This window comes from Lissotriton vulgaris, chromosome 2_1, assembly GCF_964263255.1.
Source record: "Lissotriton vulgaris chromosome 2_1, aLisVul1.2, whole genome shotgun sequence".
Lineage (NCBI taxonomy): Eukaryota > Metazoa > Chordata > Amphibia > Caudata > Salamandridae > Lissotriton > Lissotriton vulgaris.
Window position 1 is genome coordinate 497705512 of NC_141687.1, and position 25405 is coordinate 497730916.

Consider the following 25405-nt stretch of genomic DNA (forward strand, 5'->3'; position numbering starts at 1 on the left):
CGCAGGAGCGTGAGAACGAGTCTCACGAAAAGGCTGCGCTCCCATTGGTCAAAATTATTTGCAACCACAGAGCTGATTGGTTGTTGAAATTTAAAAGACGCGCTATCATTGGAAGAATATAGTAAACAGGAGTACCTAATTCACGCACGAACTAGGTTTACGAAGTATATGTGGTATCCAGAATTTTTACCTGATCCGAAATACTTATGTTTTGGTAAGGAACAGATGTTAAAAGGCAGACCTTATAATATGTACGGAAGCAAGAGAAACATGACTTTCATAGACAAAGTTAAAAATTATTTCAAGAAGGATAAACCCATCAAAACTAGAGAGGGTATAATCATTCCACCACCTAATACTCCCGCATCATTTATGTTATTTGACAAAGGGTATCATACCTGTGTATGGTTGGAAAATTGGGTGGAATATACCAAAGATGACGGAGTTTTAGCATTTCATTTAGACGGTACCTTTAATGGTAGAATTTTGTTTAATTTGAGGACCCGAATGAATGATTTACATCCTATACCCAGATTGACGCAATATGAGGCTTTAGAAGAATGGGAGATTGAGGCCTTTGAGCGAGATAGACCTAGAATTGACAAAGGAATAAGCAAATGGTATCCAAAATGCATGGAGAAGCAAAAGAGAAGAAAATGAAGCAGTGGAGACAGAACATGATGATAGAAGGACTGTTCCCAGTGCTTACTGTAGACGAACCTGTGGGGAGTAAAAGGACAGAGAAAACCAGACACTTAATGACTGCTGGTGATTCTGAGGATGAATACCTGGAGAATTTATTAATGAAAAATGCACCACCATATAATGAGGAGTCTAGCTCTCTGAGTACGAAAAATCTATTCTTTAGGCCTCCCTGTAATAGAGGGGCAAGTACATCCGATCCGACTGGTCCGGGTTATAGGCCTAGTGGTAATGAGGGGTCAAGCACGTCCGAGCTGACTGTTCCATATTAAAGGCTGTCCTGTGGTGAGGGACCAAGTATGACAAATCCGACTGCACCAAATCTTTACCCTCCATTGATTCCACAAGTAGTACATGAAACCACCATGGAAAAGGTCTTACAGGATCGAGAAAGAGAAGCTCTAGTTAAACAGAGAAACAAACTTATCCAGAAAATATCCCAGTTAAATTTAAGTCCTGAAGCTCTGACAATTCCAGTAACTATTGGTCCAGTTGTTCCTCATTACGGGGATAAACAGGCTAGTCCAAAGACTCCAGTTATTACCCCAGCTGTGGTGCAGCCAAGAAAAGAGCCCTTAATAGTTGATGATCAGGCAAGTGAATGCAAGTCTGTAATTTCCCTGATGGATTTACCCATAAAGGGAACCAGAAGGCAATTCACAGAGAACGAACATTCAGATTGGCGCAAGAGAAGTCCAGATAGAGTCATCTTCAGGTACTAGAAATGCCACAGTAGTGACTCCGGAAGAAATAAATCGATGGACCCGAGAATTAAAGAAAATAAATCCTCAGCCAAAACCATTAGATATTTACAAATTAAGAATAGAATTGGAAGAACTAATGGCTGGGAACATGGGACTAGATAGGCTGAACACCCTTAGTGAAGAAGAGTTACTATTCATTTGCAAAAGTATTACCAGAAACACCAGAGTGTTCCATGAGAAGCTAATGGACACAGCAGCTAACATGGGAATAGACGTCAGCAGATCTAAAGTGTTGCAAAAGCCCTACAGAGCAGAATATTCTGACAAAGACTTAGAAAACATGAATGTGTCAGGGAAAAAGGTTCAGATAAGAGAATTATTGAATCTGTTACAGAAATGGGGAGACCTAGAAAAATGGAAAGCCAGGTGGGCAAAGAAAAAGGAAGACAGTAGATCCAGACAAGTGACTTCTGAATATGTCCTAAAGGAGGTTGACAAGGCAGAAACATTGTATGTCACATCACACGGGTATGACCGACGCATGCGCAGACTAAATTCCCGCAAAGCAGCAGCCTTTTTAGAGGCAAGCGTATTACTGTTTAGTAAACACATAAGTAAGCTTCTCTGGGACACCCCATGTAGTGTAAAATGTGCAATATTAGTAACACAAAACAGGTTGATTTAGTCTATTAAGATTATTTGAGGTTCTTTATACAAGCAAGTCGCTTAACGTGCGAATACTTGCTCCATCACCGGTGCTGAGCACCAGAAACCACTGGTTTAAATTAAGCACTGCTTGCTATATCCATGGGAAAGCCAACTAAAATTTCTAAAATAAAAGTTGAAAAATAAAAGCACTAAGATAGTATTCATAACTTAGTATTACGTTGGTATAATGTATGAGTCTGATAGAGTGTCTGATGGAAAGTATGAAGTGTGTAAAGATGGAATTTTTCATTGTTGTATTTTGATCATGTATTGTATGAGGTTTATTTGTTCTGAAAAATGTATGTTTATGAATGTACATATAATTAAATTGATTTTTTAAATTGATTTATGTATGAATTGAGTTGTTATATATTAAATAATTTTTGAAGAAAGATTAATTGAAATCTGACCCATATATTGTATAAATTATGACATAAAGTGGAAGAAATAAAGGTAGAAGAGGTATTTTTGTGTTATAATTTTGGAAATTACCCTATCCCCCAGACTTCATCAATAGAGGATTAACTGCCTTTCTCTTTAGATTTTACTTGAGCATGATTACATTAGCCAGTAGATGAGGTGGTGGGGAGGTTACTGAAAAAACTGAAAGTATAGACTTAAGCTAATACTTCTTCACTAGATTTCCCATCTTCCATCAGGACAGAAAGTGAAATCACTGGATTTCTTGTCATCCATAACCACAGTAAGTGACATCACTTCTCCCCCCTTCTAGGACCTAACTAATGGCAGCAATACTGTGCTGCATGTCGCAGGTGCGCTAAAGGAAAGCCCGTCTTTGGCCTTCTGTGCCTTTATCACGCCCATTGACAGGAACCCTAGTCCACCCACCATTACACTGTTGCAACCCTCTGAACCTTCAACCCTGGCTGTTGCGGGCTAGCAGCACCACACAACACAGAAGGCATATTCTCCTGCACTTACTGCAAGATTTCAAGCACTCACCAACATCCAACACTCACCCTACTATCTCACACTCATACAACCCTGCAACCACCCACACATCACTTTGCACCATTTCTCTCACCAAACCCATAAAATAGATCTGGAATCTGCTAAATGGCAATGCCCTGGGCCTGCTTTTCTGCACAAAACATGTCAGAATCCTTCATCAGCACCTGACATAGCGACAGCCATTCCCCCAGATACAGGATCACCATGCAAGACAAACTTCACATGCCCAGAGGTGGAATCGCCGTCACCCACAAGAAAGTCATCAGATGCACCAACACCACAGACATAGCATCCTCCAACATGAAAGACCACTTTACAAGCTCCACATCGCAACCAACTTAATCCTAAGTGGCGCTCCCATCTACAGGCCACCAAGACCATTCACCAACTTTACCAATACCATCAGGGACTTTGCTGTACCACTCACCCTCAACGCTAACATTTACATCCAACTCGGAGACCTAAACTTCCACCAAGGAGCCTATATTGACCCAAGCTCAAAAGCACTCATCAAAGACCTTGGAAGTCTGGGCCTTACTCACCGAGTAAAGAGACCTACCCACATTGCAGGACAACTCCTAGACCATATTTTCACCACCTTCAACAACATCTGAGTCAATGAGCTCACACCAGTCTCTCAGACAGACCAAGCCCACAGCAAGTTCTCTTTTCTCGGTTATAGCACATGCACCACTGCCATACCTGCCAGCCAAATTGGAACAGCATAAATGAAAGGACAGAGACACTGCTCTGAACATTCAATGATCCAAATACAGCGACCACCTCCACAAAGCAATCACAAATTCCAATAATAGGATCACCTCTTGTTCTGACTCCTTGGCCTCCTTCAAACACAGCACTACAATTGGATCTATACCCAGGGCAGTTGGTACATGGAGGAACTCAGACTGATGAAATGCCAGTACAATGTAAGCAGGAGCGTATTCAAATCTGCCCTGAGACACTACCACCAAATGATACTGACCATCAAATACACTGCTCTGGTGGACCGCATCGCCAGCATTGACAGAATCAAAGACATCTTTACCACTGTGAAGGATCTTACCTCACCAGCTACTGCCTCCAACTCAATCACCCCCCTACACACGACCATTGCAACAATCTCTGTCCATTCTTTAGCAACAAAATCACTGTCATTTACAGCAACTTTAACCTGCAACTATAGACCCCTCGCCAAATGCATCTAGATCTTTTCCAAAGAATCAATGCTAATCACATGGCCTGTCAGCACCCTAGAGAAAGGTGCCCCCATCATGAATGTCATCAACTTAGGGGCCCATCAGATCCCTGCTTCACACTAGACCTTCTCCAGAGGACTGCAACACATTAGCGCCATACTCCCACCCACTCTGAATGCCTCCACCTCTTATGTGTCCTTTCCACATGCTGCGAACACACAGACAACTGTCCTTGCACTGCTGAAAAAATCCTCCTTGGATCCTTTAACACTTGCCAACTACAAACCAATCTCCCTGCTACTATTCCTGGCCAAGATCTTAAAGAAAACATAAACAGACATCTCACTGAATACCTCAACAACCACCAATTCCTCCACACCACTTGGTCTGGTTCAGATCCAACCACAGAATGAAAACTGCCCTCATTACTTCCATGGATGACTGCCAGATGACTGGACAGAGGAGACACAGCAGTCCTTAACCTCCTAGGCCACTCCACCGCATTTGACACAGTCTCCCACCCACCCTCATCCAATGTCCACATAATATCAAAATCCAAGGATAGATACTCTGATGGATTGAGTAGTCCGTCATTCCCTCGGTTTGGTTAGACTCACCCCAGCTTGGTGCCAGCATACTCTCCTAGATGATTATCTATAACATATCAGGAATGGTAGATGACAGAGTTAGAGCACATAATATATATGTGTTGGGATGGCAAAAGGGGAGATGACCGAACATATCTTTCTGTGTGAAGGAACTTGGCCTGCATAAACATACATGCAGAGCCAGATCGCAAAACATTTTTGATTGCTATTATTTCATGTCCTTGTTGGTAAGGCAGTGCTAGCTTCAAACTCTTTACCACTGTAGTATAAAAACAGGATTGTCGAGACAGTTATATTTGACTGTTGGACTTGACCCTTTCTGCAGAGTCAACCCTAAAACCTTTTGCCTTGACTATCCTGTGTTCCGAACCTGTTTCAGTTGGCTTTTAGGACTCTGTTCACTTTACCACTCATACCCAGTGCTACAGTGATTGTGCTCCCTCCCTAAAAATATGGCAACATTGGCTTAACCCCAACTGGCATATGTAATGTACTTATAATTCCCTAGTGAAGTGGTACTGTATGTACCCCTGGCCTGTAAACTAAAGGCTACTAGTGTGCCTGCAACCCTTGTTGTGCCACCACTAGCCTTTGCAAACCTGTCTCAAGCCTGTTATTGCAGTCTGTGTATGCAGTTTTAACCTGCTATGTCCACCTGGCAAAATAAACCTTTTGGCAGGCTTAGGCCTGCTTTATAATACATATATGTCACTGCTATGTTTGGTCCTAAACAGCCGTTATGGCAGGGTGCAATGTATTTAAAAAGTAGTACATGTTATTTTAACTAGTTCATGTCCTGGAAGTTAAAAATCACAAATTCGTTTTTCACTACTGCAGCATTATCTTCACAATAAGATAACATTGGAGTTATCTTATTAGATTCAATAGGCGGTAACTTCCAAATGGCAGCTGGTGAACAGTTCAGTTTTACAAGTCTTATGGAATTGTAAAGAAAAATCTGTTTTATGGATAGAAAGCTTGCATTTTCCTAGCCATTTAATGCTTGCAGCCTGTTTCTGGATCACATGACTGGGTGTAGTTAACAATTTGTCTTTGTACACTCCTTCTTACACCTAGCTGTGTCCTGCCTTCACACAATGGATTGCATAGTTAGTCTGGAGTCAGGACAGGGAAGATAGGAAATCTGGGCACTTCATTCCTCTGAATTTTTCCCCCACTTCAAAGAAGACACCAAATATAAATCTGCAGTCATCCCCAAACGCTTTGCCTTCACCCTCCTGTATTCTGAACCCGTTTTGTTGGATTTTAGGAGTCTGTGCACTCTACCATTGCTAACCAGTGCTAAATTGCGTGTGCTTCCTCCCTAAATCATGGTAACATTGGCTTGACCCCAGTTGGTATATTAAATTTACTTATAAGTCCCCAGTAAAGTGGTACTACATGTACCTAGGGTCTGTAAACTGAATTCTACCAGTGGATCTGCAACCCTTGTAGTGCTATTCACATAAGTATCCTTTGGACCTGTCTCAGGCCTGCCATTGCAGCTTCTATTCTCATGTTTAAACTTCTATTTCCACCTGCCAAAATAAACCTTTTGCCAGACTCAACCCTGCCTTTATAATACATGTATGTTAAACCTAGAGTTGATCTCAAACATTCCACAGGGCAGGGTGTAATGTATTTAAAAAGTAGGACATGTAATTTTAAGTTTTACATGTCTTGCTAGTGACAAAAAACTCACTACTGCAAGGCCTTCTTCTCCTATCGGATAGCATTGGAGTTACCTTATTACATTTAGGAAGCTGTAACTTGCAAATGGGAACAGGTAAATAGTTAATACTTGCTGTCTATCCAATGTTAATGAAAAATCCTCTTTCATAATAAAATCAGATTTTGAATTACAATTTTGGAAAAGCCACTATTAGAAAGTTTGCATTGTTCTGCCTCAGCCATTTAATGCTTGCAGCCGGTCTCTGGGTCACATGACTGGGTGCAGTTGGCAATTGTTCTTTCTGTATTTCTCCTTACACGTAGCTGTGTCCTACCTTCACACTAATGATTGCATACTCCCTGTACTTCGTCTGGAGCCAGGCCAGGGGAGGCAGGCACCCCAGACGCCTCAAAGGGAATCTGCTAAAATGTTCCACCTCTTCGAAGAAAACACTAGATTTAAATATCAGACCTCAGACACCAACTTCCAAGTACACCTCTGGAGCTGTGGATACTACTGAAGCAGGACTGCTGAGCTGCTCTGCTGCCAAAAGGACTGTCACTACAGCATTGCTACTATGTTGCTCCGCTACCTGTAGCCCTGCTGAGAAGGAAGATTGGACCTTCACTCCTCATCGCAGGCTGAAGTTACTCTATTGGTGGCCAGCTGACCTCCTGTTATGAGCAACAGGGAATTAACAAGCTCCCTGCAACTGCCCAGCTGCCCTGCTGTCATGAATCCTGTATCTGCAACTGGAATGGGAACTGGCACTACCTGAGCACTGTTGGCATCTGCTGTCCCTCAGGTCCTGGGCCCTTGTTGTGGGCTCAGTTGAGGTCTTGTGAAGTTTCTGGACTCTTCGCAAACGTGAACGGGTCCATTGGTGCCAAAACTTTGCCACCCATACCAACCACCAACACAAAACTCTTGAGAATCAACTATTTGCTCTACAGCATGTACTGCTCACGATGTCTCCAAACATAAAGCTCTAACCCCAACCATCTATGCTGCCTAAAAAGATATTTGCACTTCTGTAATGACCTTCCCCTACACCTGGCCTTCTCTACCTACTACTCAGATGGCCATCCACAATGCTCTCCCTGCTTCTTCCAGCATGAACAGAACTCTTTCAGATTGCAAAAGTTTTGACATTTTCGCGTTGTGTCAAATTATCGCAATTTCTGCGAGCGGAACAAAATTTACCACCCAGGCATATTAATTATCTCAATTCACCAGTCGCTGCACCTCTTATCTCGGGTGAAGCGGCACATAGATAGTTCCCCAGACTATCTATGGTCTATCTAGGTTGCTGATAAACGAAGCGCACTCGCAGGAACTCGCAGGAACTTTTCAATATTTATTTTCAGCCACAAAGAACTGACATGATATTGTGCTCACCAATCAATCAATCAATCAATCAACAAATTTATTAAGCGCGCTACTCACCCGGAAGGGTCTCAAGGCGCTGGCGGGGATGCGGGGGATGTGATGAGTTACTGTTCAAAAAGCCATGCCTTGAGGAGTTTTCTGAAGGTCAGGAGGTCCTGGGTCTTGTGTAGTATGGTGGGGAGGGAGTTCCAGGTCTTGGAGGCAAGGTAGGAGAAGGATCTCCCTCCGGAGGTGGTGCAACGGATGCGGGGGGGACTGTGGCGAGGGTGAGGTCAGCCGAACGGAGACGAGTGGGTGTGTGGAAGTTCACTCTTTCGTTGAGGTAGACTGGTCCAGTGTTGTGGAGGGATTTGTGGGCGTGGATGAGGATTTTGAAGGAGATCCTTTTGCTGATGGGTAGCCAGTGAAGGACCTGGCGGCGAGGGCTAGGTGCCACAGCAGACCACACGGGCATTCACAACCACGTGTTGGATTACAGAACCCGATGTGAGACCCGCCGGATACTGTTGTTGACTGTAAACTAAACCTATTCGGTAGATGCAGCTCAAACACAGGTATAAGACATGGAACACTTTTTTCCACTTGTATATAGAAGCTACACTACTTACTGAGTTAGATCACACTGACGTAGATATTGACAACCGTAGATAACTCTATTATTTTGAGGTCCTGCAGAATCGCCTGTCATTGCACAATATCGAGAAACATGTCGACCGATCAGATCACGTACTAACCGATACTAGTAATTGGAAGCATAATATTCCAGCAAGTACCAGTTAGTCTTATAACTTTTTAATTAGAGCAGGAGACCCCCCCGAATAAACTTATCCCTGGTACTCCTAGCTTTATTTTAAAGACTCACATAACACTTCTACGTTTCTCTGGCCCGCACCCGCACTTCAACAGACGGCAATTGGATAAAAGATCTCCGCTAAAAGAGCCCCTCTTTGAGGTGTCGCCCGTTGGGTATAGCACCGCCGACCCAACGAGGAGCAGCCCAGATGATGAAGCATGACACTTGCAAGGGTGTGTGAGGGCATTACATCCAACAAAATGGATGCCCAACTGTAGGACTCCACGAGACCCTAAAACATCCTAGACACTACAGTGACACGTACATTACTTAGTTTGAGGAACAGCCCAGCTTTCTTTGTTTTCACTCAATACTTCAGGGCAACCGCTGAGGCTGGACCTACCACTCACTAGGAGTGGGCATCGCCCTGGTAGAACTAACCTCTCCCCCTTATTGTTAACTAGCCAGTGAAGGAGTCTGAGGTGGGCGGAGATGTGTTCATGGCTTGGGAGGTTGAGGATGAGCCGGGCGGCTGCGTTCTGGATCTGCTGGAGTTTCTGTTGGAGCTTGACTGTGGTGCCAGCGTGCAGGGCATTTCTGTAGTCTAGTCTGCTGCTGATGAGTGCATGGGTGACGGTTTTCCTGGTTTCTATGGGAATCCATTTGAAGGTCTTACGCCGCATATGGAGGGTGTTAAAACATGAGGAAGTTATAGAGTTGATTTGCTGGGTCATGGATAGAGAGGAGTCTAGGATGATACCGAGGTTGCGTGTGTGGGTGGATGGTGATGGGGGTGTTCCTAGGGCGGTGGGCCACCAGGAGTCGTCCCATACTGTCCTGTTGGGTCCGAAGATGATGATTTCGGTTTTGTTGGAGTTGAGTTTGAGGTGGCTTGCTGTCATCCAGTTGGCGGTGGCGAGGAGTCCGGCGTGTAGGTTTGTCCTGGCGGTGGTGGCGTTCCTGGTGAGGGAGAATACGAGCTGCGTGTCATCTGCATAGGATATGATGGTCATTCCGTATGGGTGGAGGATGTTGGCGAGTGGGGACATGTAAATGTTGAAGAAGGTGGGGCTGAGGGAATATCCTTGGGGGACCCCGGAAATGAGCTTGGTTGCTGGGGACTGAAACGGGGGGAGGGAAAATTTCTGGGTTCTTTCGGCGAGGAAGGAGGTGAGCCGTTCCAGGGCCTTGTGTCGGATACCTAAGTTGAAGAGGCGTGTTCAGAGGATTTGGTGGCAAACAGTGTCGAAGGCTGCGGAGAGGTCCAGGAAGATGAGTGCGACGGTCTCGCCGTTGTCAACTCTGGTTCTGATGTTGTCAGTGCAGACGATGAGGGCGGTCTCAGTGCTGTGGTTCTTGCGGAACCCAGACTGGGAGGTGTCAAGTGCGTTTTTTTCCTCTAGGACGACCATGGTGGGAAAAGGGAGTAGAGAAATGGGGCGGTAGTTTGTGGTGTCATCCGGGTCTGCTTTGGGTTTTTTAAGGAGTGCGGATACTTCGGCGTGTTTCCAGGAGTCCGGGCAGGTGGCGGTGTCGAAGGAGCTATTGATAACGGAGCGGAGCTGGGGAGCAATGATTGGACTGGCCCTGTTGAAAACGTTATATGGGCAGGGGTCCTTGAGGGTTCCCGAGTAGATGGAGTTCATGGATGTTTCAGTTTCTTCGTCGTTGGTAGGGGCCCAGGTGTGGGGTCCAGAAGTGTGTATTCAAAAGATATTATCACAAAGCATTTGGGAATATTGATTAGAAAAATAGATTGCTCCAAAAACATGTACATGCTCTGCATCCAGCTCCATTACATTCATGACAACAGCAGATACACTGCAGCCTGAGAGATTCCACCAGCAAGACAGAGATTTGTAAATATGAAGGGCAGTCCAGTCCATGTCATCGGGCTGTTGGCAGTCGCATCTTCGGCATTAAGGCAGAGAAGGCAAAGGTTAACATTTTATTTTTCTATACTTACTTGAGCCGAGTCAAGGGCGGAGCAGGCCGGGCCATCCTGATGAACAGCTGCAGCAAGGGGGAGGAGAGATGGCACTGCTGCAGGTGCGCATGTTGGTTTGGCAGGCCATATTAGGATAGCCAAACCAACGTGCGCACTCAGGTCTCTTCACCCGAGCTGTGCTGTACAGCCGGGTGGAGAACCCTTGGTGAGCGTGGAACCAGGGTGCTGAGACCAATCCCGGCACTGCTATCATGCTGGGTAATACCAGCATGAGAACATCTTCCGGATTGACGTAGGGGAGCCTGTGAACTGCCGGAAGTTGAGGAGCAGAGACGCCGAAGAGCACTGAGGCAGCAGACGGCAGGTAAGCACTATTTTTATTATTATTCTCCCCCCAAGCTGCCCACAGCGCTAGCCCCCCCACCTGTTCAGCCTCACCTCTTTAATGCCACAGCAGCTGTCACTGGCTGTTGGGTTGCCTAAACCATCCCCTACATGTTTTTTTTAAACCAGCACAAATAAAGGAATACATGATCCGATTCTAAGAATCCACGAATTTAGATACTTAAGAAAATAGGACCATAGGAGCGAAGAGAAAAACGTTATGTACGGTTTTAACATGATAGCACAGCCATCCACTAACTCACAGGGTTTGTCGAGCTATCATTAAAAAAAGATTAAATGAAAAAATAACACCATAGAAAAAGTTGTCCATGTGTTGAATATTCAGCCAGTCTGGTTTACCGTCCATAATCACATATTTTATGTTAGAGTATTAATGATTGATAAAATGCACAGGCTAGGCACATTTTTAAAATAGGTGGAAGAATTTCTTCATTTATGTGATTTATTGCTGAACACTTTAACAAGTCTTTCAAGGCTCTGACAAATGTGACTGTGAGATTCCATTAAAGTTTGACAGAGTGTTTTGTTTTCATCTAAATGAACACCAGAAAGACAATAAAACTGCATGAACGGGGCTAATAAGTGTAATTTAATCATACTGAGATCAACTGCTCCAATTCCCTTTAGTTTACTCCGAGTTCACATCTAATCTTCACATTTTTCAGAGCTTTTGACATGCTAGGCAATTGTTTTGCTATTCCCTCTGTGTGATCCTTTTCCTTATTTGTCCCAGTGTTAAATTATGAAGTTCCTTCTGGGGAATGCATGGCAGCCAGGCGTTTATTCATGTCTTCGAATCTAGGATATGCCCAAAAATGTCAGCAGAGGATTATCGATCATTAGAAAATAACTGAGTATTTGAATTTACATATTTTCACTGCAGTCTCGTCAGTGATCACCGCCTTTAGCTGAGCATGCGTCCTTGCTTCATTTCATACTCAACGCATGTGACTTCACTTTAGGTCTGATTCACAAAAGTGAACTTACACTTGGGCATAAGTTTACTCTTGTTTTGGTATTTGCTAACTACAAGTTCATAGTGAGATTACGACTGCTAAGACTCTGCAGTCAGGGAGGGTTACACTTGACATAAAAAGATAGTCCAGGCCTATCTTTTTATGTGCAGAGTTCTTCCCCCTCCCCCCTCCACCTGCAGCCCCACTCCACACTGAACACATAAAAAGATACTACAGGGCAGTGCTTAATTTGTAAAATATGAAGTCCAGTTGCTCAAATGTTTGTCAGAGGCCACCCCTATTTCACCAGTTCCACCCTCTTTCTTCTCTAGCTCCACCCACTTCCTCTATTGGCTCCACCCACACCCTCAACTGGCACCCAAGCCATAAACCGTGAAAATGGCACACAACTCCTCAGTTTTTTTTTTCTTTTTGTGAATGTCTATGTAGCACTCCGATTATTTCTTTTTTATATTTGTGTTCTCTGGATCAGTTTTGTGCGACTCCCTCCTAGTGTTTTGTCAAGGAACACTATGTCATAATGTAAATTTGGAGAAAGAGGAAATTCTACTTGCAAATGGAGGTGTGCACATTTATGCTTAGACCTACACAGTCCTTATCCAATTATTCATTCTCAATAGAAAATCCATCAAGATTTATCTTAATTTCAAACTTGAATTTATTTGTTTCATTATTTTCAGTTCTTCAAAACTGCAATTTATTATCTGTGACGGCTTTAGCTTATACATTCAGCATTTACCCAATGCATTTCGGGTCCTAATAGACCCTTCCTCGGGGGTCAAAATATAGAAACACCCTTTCCTTCACATCGAAACAACATTCTTCTGTGCCAACGTTCCGATGCTACTTTCTTTGCACTGATGACGTATTGGTACACGCACCAATACGTCATCAGTGCAAAGAAAGTAGCATCGGAACGTTGGCACAGAAGAATGTTGTTTCGATGTGAAGGAAAGGGTGTTTACATATTTTGACCCCCGAGGAAGGGTCTATTAGGACCCGAAATGCATTTGGTAAAGCTGTCACAGATAATAAATTGCAGTTTTGAAGAGCTGAAAATAATGAAACAAATAAATTCAAGTTCGAAATTAAGATAAATCTTGATGGATTTTCTATTGTGAATGAATAATTGGATAAAGACTGTGTAGGTCTAAACATAAATGTGCACACCTCCATTTGCAAGTGGAATTTCCTCTTTCTCCAAATTTACACATCTCCTCAGGCCAGAACGCTTGGGAATGTTACACATAAGCACCCATGTCATAAACCATGGAAATGTCACACATAAATAAGCACCCAAGCCATAAACCGTGGAAATGTCACACTTAAGCCCTCAGGCCAGAAAGCATGGAAATGTCACACATAAGTACCCAGGTCAGAAAGCATGCCATAATCCGTGGCAATGTCACACATAAGCATCCATGATCCAGGCCATAAACCATGGAAATGTCACATATAGGCATCCAGCCGAGGTGTGTTGTTGACTTCCTGCCACAATAAACTGACCCCCTCCCGCCACCGCTGTCCACCATCCATCTGCAGTATTATCAAAAAAGCAGCCTTTGCCCAGCTTCTAGATTCTTTTAACATTTGGCATCTCCTGCACAACTACAAATCAGGTTTCAGATTGCATTGCACCACTGAAGCCAGTCACTTCACAAATCCCAGAAGATGCCCTCTTGACCACAAGTAAGGATAACTGCTGCCTCCTAAAACTTCAGGAACTATCTCTCACCTTTAACTGTGCTGACCATCTCACTCTCATCCACATCCTGAAGCATGAAGGGGATTGGCTGCCAGCATCCTCCACTGGTTTTATCCAACCAACACCAGTTTGTTCACATGTTCGCATGAAGAACCCAGAAGTGTCCACTGCCTGCAGAGACACTCAGAGGTCTGTCTGGTCCCCTTTCATCTTCAACCTTTACATGAGAATCTTGGAACTCTAATCAGTGAACAAAGCATCAACATTTACCAATAAACTGATTGACAGGATGTTTTGCCTTGAAAGGGTTGAAAGGGCAGGTGCACTTCCGAAGTTTCTGTGAGTGTGGTGAATGTGATATTTGTTTGGTGAAGAGGTGGTGTTTATTTAGAGTGAATGTGACTTTTGTTCGATTTCGTGGGTATGCTGTTGCGATGAGTGTGGTATTTGTTTGGTGAATACAAGTAGTGCACTTTCTCTGAGTGCAGCTTGTTTCCATTTACAGGGGCGTCCTTGCTGTTTTCGACACTGTTTGTTCAACAAGGGTTATGACGACGAGGGTCGTTCACTTACTGTGACTATAAATGTTTAATGAACAGGGTAGTTTGTTTACTCTGTGATATTTTAAAAGGGGTCTTCTTTTTGCAGAATGGCACTTTTCTAACTACACTAGTTCATCGCCCGAGGGCAGGCGTTCCCCTGCCAAGCCGAACAAAAAGAAAACCTTCCAGAAAGTGAAAGAAAAACTCAGAGGCCGAGAGAGAGAGAGAGAGAGAGAGAGAGAGAGAGAGAGAGAGAGAGAGAACGATGACTGGAAAAAAAAGCGTGAAATGACAAAGGAAACTTTGAGGAAACCAAAACCAAAGATGATTTGCCTTACTCTTCCACATCTGCTTCACCCTCTCCTTTGGAAGAAACCAGTCCCTGACCTGTTAAGACTCGTGGAGGGGGTTGCCTCCAGGCCTCCCGTCCCAGATTTATTGAGTCAGCATGAGTTCCTCTGCTCTGCCAGTTGCCGCCTCCAGCCCCAACATTATTTGTGATTTCTTGGGCTGTGTCTGGACAGCTCTTTGTGAATATGCCCCCAGTTCTTCCTATCTTTCCTCCTTCTCTCCCAGTACCCAAACGCATCTTATAGCCAGCTGCCTTCGCAAACTTCCCGCTCTGGCAACAGGACCAGATGTGACATCCCCCTCTCCCCCTCCCCCTGCGGCGCCTCAGGCAGACTTTGCATCACATCCCGCCTCAGCGGCGCCACCAGCATCAGAATAGGATACATTGTAGCAGCAGTGCAGCACAGTCAGCCTGATAGAAGCCCGTAACTCAGCTGGAATCACCACAAGCCTACAGAAGCAGTGCATGCAGGCCACAGAGCTTGATCGGAGTGGCATGTAATTTATGATGAGGCAGAGACCCTGGCAGTTTCTGACTGTGACAATGTGACTCATAAAGTGGGCTGCTGCAGCGGCATCCAATTTGAACTATTTTACATCACAATTGCGGGCAATGAGAATCAACGATGGGAGCACACTGCTAGCCTCTCCGCCGGAGAGGCTAGCAGTGTGCTCCCATCGGTGATTCCTGTTATAGGGCTCCCGGAAGCCCCCAAGCTGACGAGCTTTTGGAGACTCACCTGCGCGCCTGAGAGGCAGCGAAGCCTGTGACGGTTGTTTGGCGGCCTTCTCTGCCACCCCAGAACTTTTCTCTACTGATGAAGGATACTATCCCGAAACACGAGCCATGTCTCGTGTCTAGAGATACTGGAAATATCAAGTACTTACTTGCACCAACCTTGGTGAAACACTCACAAACTTTTTCCCAGCTCTTCGAGTCACACGCACTGCATATAACAGAATGCAGAGGGGCGATCCGGCGGAGAGGCTAGCAGTGTGCTCCCATCGTTGATTCATGTTATAGGGCTCCCGTGATCCCCAAAGCTGACAAGCTTTTAGAGGCGCTCCTGCGCGCCTGAGAGGCAGCGAGGCCTGTAACGGTTGTTTGGCGGCCTTCTCTGCCACCCCAGAAATTTTCTCTACTGATGAGGGATACTATCCCAAAACACAAGCCATGTCTCGGGTCTAGAGATACTGGAAATTTCGAGTACTTACTTGCACCAACCTTGGTGAAACACTCACAAACTTTTTCCCAGCTCTTCGAGTCACACGCACTGCATATACCAGAATGCAGAGGGCGATCCAGCAGAGAGGCTAGCAGTGTGCTCCCATCGTTGATTCCTGTTATAGGGCTCCCGTGAGCCCCCAAGCTGACGAGCTTTTGGAGACGCACCTGCGCGCCTGAGAGGCAGCGAGGCCTGTGACGGTTGTTTGGCGGCCTTCTCTGCCACCCCATAACTTTTCTCTACTGATGAGGGATACTATCCCGAAAAACGAGCCATGTCTCGTGTCTGGAGATACTGGAAGTATCGAGTACTTACTTGCACCCAGCTTGGTGAAACACTCACAAACTTTTCCCCAGCTCTTCGAGTCACACGCACAGCATATACCAGAATGCAAAGGTGTGCTCCGGCGGAGAGGCGAGCAGTGTGCTCCCATCGTTGATTACTGTTACAGGGCTCCCGTGAGCCCCCAAGCTGATGAGCTTTTGGAGACGCACCTGCGCGCCAGAGAGGCAGCGAGGCCTGTGCCGGTTGTTTGGCGGCCTTCTCTGCCACCCCAGAACTTTTCTCTACTGATGAGGGATACTATCCCGAAACACGAGCCATGTCTCGTGTCTAGAGATACTGGAAATACCGAGAATTTACTTGCACCAACCCTGGTGAAACACTCACACACTTTTTCCCAGCTCTTCGAGTCACACGCACTGCATATACCAGAATGCAGAGGGGCGATCCGGCGGAGAGGCTAGCAGTTTGCTCCCATCGTTGATTCCTGTTATAGGGCTCCCGTGAGCCCCCAAGCTGACGAGCTATTGGAAACGCACCTGCGCGCATGAGAGGCAGCAAGGCCTGTGACGGTTGTTTGGCGGCCTTCTCTGCCACCCCAGAACTTTTCTCTACTGATGAGGGATACTATCCCGAAACACGAGCCATGTCTTGTGTCTAGAGATACTGGAAATATCGATTACTTACTTGCACCAACCTTGGTGAAACACTCACAAACTTTTTCCCAGCTCTTCGAGTCACACGCACTGCATATACCAGAATGCAGAGGGGCGATCCGGCCGAGAGGCTAGCAGTGTGCTCCCATCATTGATTCCTCTTATAGGGCTCCCATGAGCCCCCAAGCTGACGAGCTTTTGGAGACACACCTGCGCGTCTGAGAGGCAGCGAGGCCTGTGATGGTTGTTTGGCGGCCTTCTCTGCCACCCCAGAACTTTTCTCTACTGATGAGGGATACTATCCCAAAACACGAGCCATGTCTCGTATCTAGAGATACTGGAAATATCGAGTACTTACTTGCACCAACCTTGGTGAAGCACTCACAAACCTTTTCCCAGCTCTTCGAGTCACACGCACTGCATATACCAGAATGCAGAGGGGCGATCCGGCAGAGAGGCTAGCAGTGTGCTCCCATCGTTGATTCCTGGTATAGGGCTCCCGTGAGCCCAGAAGCTGACGAGCTTTTGGAGACGCACCTGCGCGCCTGAGAGGAAGCAAGGCCTGTGACGGTTGTTTGGCGGCCTTCTCTGCCACCCCAGAACTTTTCTCTACTGATGAGGGATACTATCCAGAAACATGAGCCATGTCTAGTGTCTAGAGATACTGGAAATATCGAGTACTTACTTGCACCAACCTTGGTGAAACACTCACAAACATTTTCCCAGGTCTTCGAGTCACACGCACTGCATATACCAGAATGCAGAGGGGCGATCCGGCGGAGAGGCTAGCAGTGTACTCCCATCGTTGATCCTGTTATAGGGCTCCTATGAGCCCCCAAGCTGACGAGCTTTTGGAGACGCACCTGCACGCCTGAGAGGCAGCGAGGGCTGTGACGGTTGTTTGGCGGCCTTCTCTGCCACCCCAGAACTTTTCTCTACTGATGAGGGATACTATCCCGAAACACGAGCCTTGTCTCGTGTCTAGAGATACTGGAAATATCGAGTACTTACTTGCACCAACCTTGGTGAAACACTCACGAACCTTTTCCCAGCTCTTCGAGTCACACGCACTGCTTATACCAGAATGCAGAGGGGCGATCCTGCAGAGAGGCTAGCAGTGTGCTCCCATCGTGGATTCCTGTTATAGGGCTCCCGTGAGCCCCCAACCTGACGAGCTTTTGGAGACGCACCTGCGCGTCTGAGAGGCAGCGAGGCCTGTGACCGTTGTTTGGCGGCCTTCTCTGCCACACCAGAACTTTTCTCTACTGATGAGGGATACTATCCCAAAACACGAGCCATGTCTCGTATCTAGAGATACTGGAAATATCGAGTACTTGCTTGCACCAACCTTGGTAAAACACTCACAAACATTTTCCCAGGTCTTCGAGTCACACGCACTGCATATACCAGAATGCAGAGGGGCGATCCGGCGGAGAGGCGAGCAGTGTGCTCCCATCGTTGATTACTGTTACAGGGCTCCCGTGAGCCCCCAAGCTGATGAGCTTTTGGAGACGCACCTGCGCGACAGAGAGGCAGCGAGGCCTGTGCCGGTTGTTTGGCGGCCTTCTCTGCCACCCCAGAGCTTTTCTCTACTGATGAGGGATACTATCCCGAAACACGAGCCATGTCTCGTGTCTAGAGATACTGGAAATATCGAGAATTTACTTGCACCAACCCTGGTGAAACACTCACACACTTTTTCCCAGCTCTTCGAGTCACACGCACTGCATATACCAGAATGCAGAGGGGCGATCCGGCGGAGAGGCTAGCAGTTTGCTCCCATCGTTGATTCCTGTTATAGGGCTCCCGTGAGCCCCCAAGCTGACGAGCTATTGGAAACGCACCTGCGCGCCTGAGAGGCAGCAAGGCCTGTGACGGTTGTTTGGCGGCCTTCTCTGCCACCCCAGAACTTTTCTCTACTGATGAGGGATACTATCCCGAAACACGAGCCATGTCTTGTGTCTAGAGATACTGGAAATATCGATTACTTACTTGCACCAACCTTGGTGAAACACTCACAAACTTTTTCCCAGCTCTTCGAGTCACACGCACTGCATATACCAGAATGCAGAGGGGCGATCCGGCGGAGAGGCTAGCAGTGTGCTCCCATCGTTGATTCCTCTTATAGGGCTCCCATGAGCCCCCAAGCTGACGAGCTTTTGGAGACACACCTGCGCGTCTGAGAGGCAGCGAGGCCTGTGACGGTTGTTTGGCGGCCTTCTCTGCCACCCCAGAACTTTTCTCTACTGATGAGGGATACTAACCAGAAACATGAACCATGTCTAGTGTCTAGAGATACTGGAAATATCGAGTACTTACTTGCACCAACCTTGGTGAAACACTCACAAACATTTTCCCAGGTCTTCGAGTCACACGCACTGCATATACCAGAATGCAGAGGGGCGATCCGACGGAGAGGCTAGCAGTGTACTCCCATCGTTGATCCTGTTATAGGGCTCCTATGAGCCCCCAAGCTGACGAGCTTTTGGAGACGCACCTGCACGCCTGAGAGGCAGCGAGGCCTGTGACGGTTGTTTGGCGGCCTTCTCTGCCACCCCAGAACTTTTCTCTACTGATGAGGGATACTATCCCGAAACACGAGCCATGTCTTGTGTCTAGAGATACTGGAAATATCAAGTACTTACTCGAACCAACCTTGGTGAAACACTTACAAACTTTTTCCCAGCTCTTCAAGTCACACGCACTGCATATACAGGAATGCAGAGGGGTGATGCGGCGGAGAGGCTAGCAGTGTGCTCCCATTGTTGATTCCTGTTATAAGGCTCCCGTGAGCCCCCAAGCTGACGAGCTTTTGGAGACGCACCTGCGCGCCTGAGAGGCAGCGAGGCCTGTGACGGTTGTTTGGCGGCCTTCTCTGCAACCCCAGAACTTCTCTCTACTGATGAGGGATACTATCCCGAAACACGAGCCATGTCTCGTGTCTAGAGATACTGGAAATATCGAGAATTTACTTGCACCAACCCTGGTGAAACACTCACACACTTTTTCCCAGCTCTTCGAGTCACACGCACTGCATATACCAGAATGCAGAGGGGCGATCCGGCGGAGAGGCTAGCAGTTTGCTCCCATCGTTGATTCCTGTTATAGGGCTCCCTTGAGCCCCCAAGCTGACGAGCTATTGGAAACGCACCTGCGCGCCTGAGAGGCAGCAAGGCCTGTGACGGTTGTTTGGCGGCCTTCTCTGCCACCCCAGAACTTTTCTCTACTGATGAGGGATACTATCCCGAAACACGAGCCATGTCTTGTGTCTAGAGATACTGGAAATATTGATTACTTACTTGCACCAACCTTGGTGAAACACTCACAAACTTTTTCCCAGCTCTTCGAGTCACACGCACTGCATATACCAGAATGCAGAGGGGCGATCCGGCGGAGAGGCTATCAGTGTGCTCCCATCGTTGATTCCTCTTATAGGGCTCCCATGAGCCCCCAAGCTGACGAGCTTTTGGAGATGTACCTGCGCGCCTGAGAGGCAGCGAGACCTGTGACGGTTGTTTGGCGGCCTTCTCTGCCACCCCAGAACTTTTCTCTACTGATGAGGGATACTATCCTGAAACACAAGCCATGTCTCGTGTCTAGAGATACTGGAAATATCGAGTACTTACTTGCACCAACCTTGGTGAAACACTCACGAACCTTTTCCCAGCTCTTCGAGTCACACGCACTTCTTATACCAGAATGCAGAGGGGCGATCCTGCAGAGAGGCTAGCAGTGTGCTCCCATCGTGGATTCCTGTTATAGGGCTCCCGTGAGCCCCCAACCTGACAAGCTTTTGGAGATGCACCTGCGTGTCTGAGAGGCAGCGAGGCCTATGATGGTTGTTTGGCGGCCTTCTCTGCCACCCCAGAACTTTTCTCTACTGATGAGGGATACTATCCCAAAACACGAGCCATGTCTCGTATCTAGAGATACTGGAAATATCGAGTACTTACTTGCACCAACCTTGGTGAAGCACTCACAAACCTTTTCCCAGCTCTTCGAGTCACACGCACTGCATATACCAGAATGCAGAGGGGCGATCCGGCAGAGAGGCTAGCAGTGTGCTCCCATCGTTGATTCCTGGTATAGGGCTCCCGTGAGCCCAGAAGCTGACGAGCTTTTGGAGACGCACCTGCGCGCCTGAGAGGAAGCAAGGCCTGTGACGGTTGTTTGGCGGCCTTCTCTGCCACCCCAGAACTTTTCTCTACTGATGAGGGATACTATCCAGAAACATGAGCCATGTCTAGTGTCTAGAGATACTGGAAATATCGAGTACTTACTTGCACCAACCTTGGTGAAACACTCACAAACATTTTCCCAGGTCTTCGAGTCACACGCACTGCATATACCAGAATGCAGAGGGGCGATCCGGCGGAGAGGCTAGCAGTGTACTCCCATCGTTGATCCTGTTATAGGGCTCCTATGAGCCCCCAAGCTGACGAGCTTTTGGAGACGCACCTGCACGCCTGAGAGGCAGCGAGGGCTGTGACGGTTGTTTGGCGGCCTTCTCTGCCACCCCAGAACTTTTCTCTACTGATGAGGGATACTATCCCGAAACACGAGCCTTGTCTCGTGTCTAGAGATACTGGAAATATCGAGTACTTACTTGCACCAACCTTGGTGAAACACTCACGAACCTTTTCCCAGCTCTTCGAGTCACACGCACTGCATATACCAGAATGCAGAGGGGCGATCCGGCGGAGAGGCTAGCAGTGTACTCCCATCGTTGATCCTGTTATAGGGCTCCTATGAGCCCCCAAGCTGACGAGCTTTTGGAGACGCACCTGCGCGCCTGAGAGGCAGCGAGGCCTGTGACGGTTGTTTGGCGGCCTTCTCTGCCACCCCAGAACTTTTCTCTACTGATGAGGGATACTATCCCGAAAGAGATACTGGAAATATCGAGTCTTACTTGCACCAACCTTGGTGAAACACTCACAAACTTTTTCCCAGCTCTTCGAGTCACGCGCACTGCATATACCAGAATGCAGTGGGTCAATCCGGCGGAGAGGCTAGCAGTGTGCTCCCATCGTTGATTCCTGTTATAGGGCTCCCATCAGCCCCCAAGCTGATGAGCTTTTGGAGACGCACCTGCGCGCCTGAGAGGCAGCGAGGCCTGTGACGGTTTTTTGGCGGCCTTCTCTGCCACCCCAGAACTTTTCTCTACTGATGAGGGATACTATCCCGAAATACGAGCCATGACTCATGTCTTGAGATACTGGAAATATCAAGTACTTACTTGCACAAACCTTGGTGAAACACTCACAAACTTTTTCCCAGCTCTTCGAGTCACACGCACTGCATATACCAAAATGCAGAGGGGCGATCCGGCAGAGAGGCTAGCAGTGTGCTCCCATCGTTGATTCCACAATTGCAGGCAATATCAGCTCTTCACCGGTGAGACCTGCGTGAATTTAGTGAACAGCCAGTATCTTGTGTAGACCCGGCCCTGAAAATTAAGTCCCAGTGCTTAGCTCCGGAAAGCACTGGCACAAATTAAGCACTGCTATAGGGCTTTCTTTTTATGTGCACATTTCTCGCCCCAACTGCATAGTCTCCGCAGTCGTAAATTTAATATTAACTAGTAGTTTGTGAATACCAAAACAAGACTAAAATTACACAAAGTTGTAAGCTTACTTTTGTAATTCAGATCACTTATTTATAGAAATCTAGCAAAAAGGAGAAAATGTGCCTTGACACATGATTTGCATAAAATAGAAAATAATACAATGCTTAAAAAAATCAATGATTGTAAAAAAAATGTCATCTCTATAACACCTTAAAGACTGTCAGGTTATTTATCCTATATAATCAATGCTGATGGTTAGATGACCTCAGCTTCCTTTTTGTTAACGGCCTAGACAGGGTTACTCTATCGCAGTGGGCCGGATTAGAAAACATTATTGACTGATATTATCCCATGTGCTTGGTGTAAACATCTTTTACCAGCTATTATGAAAGCAGGTGTTTTTGAGATGGCAATTAGTGTCAAGAATGTTTAGGTTTATTTGTTGTGTGTCATTTTATTGGGGAGGTGATGTGCTGTGTTGCTTTTTGTACTGTAGTAGTGCAATGTAATGTGTATTAAAGGTTTTGTTGTGTCGCCATCTACTTTGACGTTTTTAGGTTGTGCCCTTTTATGATTAAACGGTATCTCATGTTTCTTTATTATGGTGGTATGTTCTATTAATTAGTTATGTCAAATTCTACTACTTTTGCTGTCAAAAGCAGCACATGCCTTTTAGATCCATTTACAAGCAATCATCTACCAGTGTCTAATGTGGCAACATACTGCTGCAGGAGCTCGTCAACTACTTAAAATGCCACCCAGCCTAAAACTGTGACCAAAATATTTCTTATATTAGCACTTCTAGTGCTCACTGTGTGTGACATGGCCCAATATGTCTGTGTCATATTTCATTAGCAAATGGCATAAACATCACCAGCCTCGCTTTAGTGTCTATGATTTATCAAGGGTCAAAATGGAAATGCAGACACCAAGACATATCCTATATGAAACCGATGTCAGAATTGAACGAACATTGTTAAGTGATTGTGATTAACGCACTGAGGAAAGATGATTTTTGGTAAAGAAATAGAACAAAATATTAACATGGCTTGAGTATGAATTTAAGTTTCAACCTCTTTGGCAATAGAACTTCCACATTTATACGCTGTATTGTGCAAAGTGCCTCTAAGAAATAGCATTTCTATTGTGTAGAATAATCAAAAAATGTGAACATACCCCAGAAAACCAAGATGCAAACAGAATGGGGGTAAATGAACATCCATAAGAATACCAGCCTCTTATGTAAAATCTGCTACCAATGGTGCTGGAACAATATTCAGAGTGGGGTTGGTGCCATCAATGTTATATCACGGAAGTCATTGAGACTCTGAAAAATCCAAGAGTCGCACAAAGAACAATTCTATCAAATGAGCAGGAGAGTGGCAAGCTAACAATGCATTCTGGAGGACTTTGCGGAAAATGTTTTACCAAAGCATAGTGTGGTAGCAGAATTTTATGTACAGACAGCGCATCTTCCATTGGAATGGCTACTAAATTTGCACAAACAAATAGGGCCTCATTTATGAGGATTTGGATCAGTACAGTGCTGGCAAAAGAAAAGGGAAGGAATGCATTGTATCTACAAGATAAGGTGCATTCCTGTCCTTTTCCCCTGCGCTGATGCACAATGGGCTGCCATCTGCCAATGCATGCACCCTTGCGCTATGGTGCAAGGATGTCTGCGTTGTTGGGGTGATTGTTTTGTGCAGAAAGGAATTTGCTTTGTCACTACTGTAAAGCCTACCCCTCACATAGGATAACATTGGCGATTCTTTGTTACATTTAATAAGCTGTAATTCCTAAATGATTGGAGGTAGCTATGTCATGTTTGGTACCTGTGAACTTGCAATGTGGAAAGGGGCGACCACTCGGTCCCCCCGAACGTATGGCTGAGTGCCTCGATCCCCCCGGGAAGCCATTTTTGGGCGGGAGGCGCGTCTCGGCTGGTATGCCCGAAGCGGCGTAGCCGGGGCGCGCCTTTTCCCGCCCTGGAGTGGGCTGGCCTAGACACCGACGCAGCCAGCCACGCCCTCGGGGCGGGCAGGGGCGGGTTTTCGCCCGCCCTGAAGACGGATAAAAGAAGGCGCAAGACCAGAAGACGTCCTCTTGTTCTTGTGCTCCGAAGCTGCACCTCCTCGCTACACGTGAGCTCGGGACGGAACGAAGAGCCATTTTTGAGCGTTTTGATCTTTTTCTTTGTCTTCTAGATACTTCCTCGGAGAGATGCCCAAGAAAGGCGCAAAGAGAATGACGACCGACCAGATGGTGCGGGCCCTTTGCAAAGAAGTGTCCGACATAAAGAAACGGTTGGCGGAGCGAGATGGGGAGGAGGGTTCGGGCACTCCGCCGGCTGGGGGGAGACCTAAGAGGCCGAGAAAGGTTCCAGCCGGTGGGGCCGTCCCGGTTCCCTCTGCCCCGCTCGAGGCGCCGACCCCAGTACCGATGGAGGGGAATCCAATCCCCGTTGTCGTCACCCCGACATCCAAGGAAGACATGCCCCCCGAGCTGGCAGCACAGCTAGCAGCATGGTTGGGGGATAGTAGTGATGGCGCCACGGCTGCCGAGGCACAGGCGCTGATAAAAGGGCTTCGTGAGAAGAAAGAGGCAGCTAGAGTGGCTACGCCGTTGGCGGGGATAGACAAGCCGCAAGCGGCAGAAGCTGCGTCCGGTGCAGGTAAGCGGCCATTGCCGATTGCAAGGGACGAGTCAGCACCCTCTCGTAGAGAGAGATTAGGACAACATGTGCCTTTAGCTATAAAGGAAAAGATCTGGGCGGGGGAGTACGTGAATATTTTTTCCCTGCTTGTTGATCATTATGATGTGGAGCATGTGAAAAGTCAGAAGGACTTAATGCATCCGAGTGTTTGGCGCGCAAAGATGGCCGCCTTTAAGGTAAATGAGAACATTGGCAACTGGGGCAATGCATGGGGTATTTTCACATCGATTTTGGGGGAACGTAGGCCCGATTTGCTTCCTGAGTTTCCCGTTTATCAATCACGA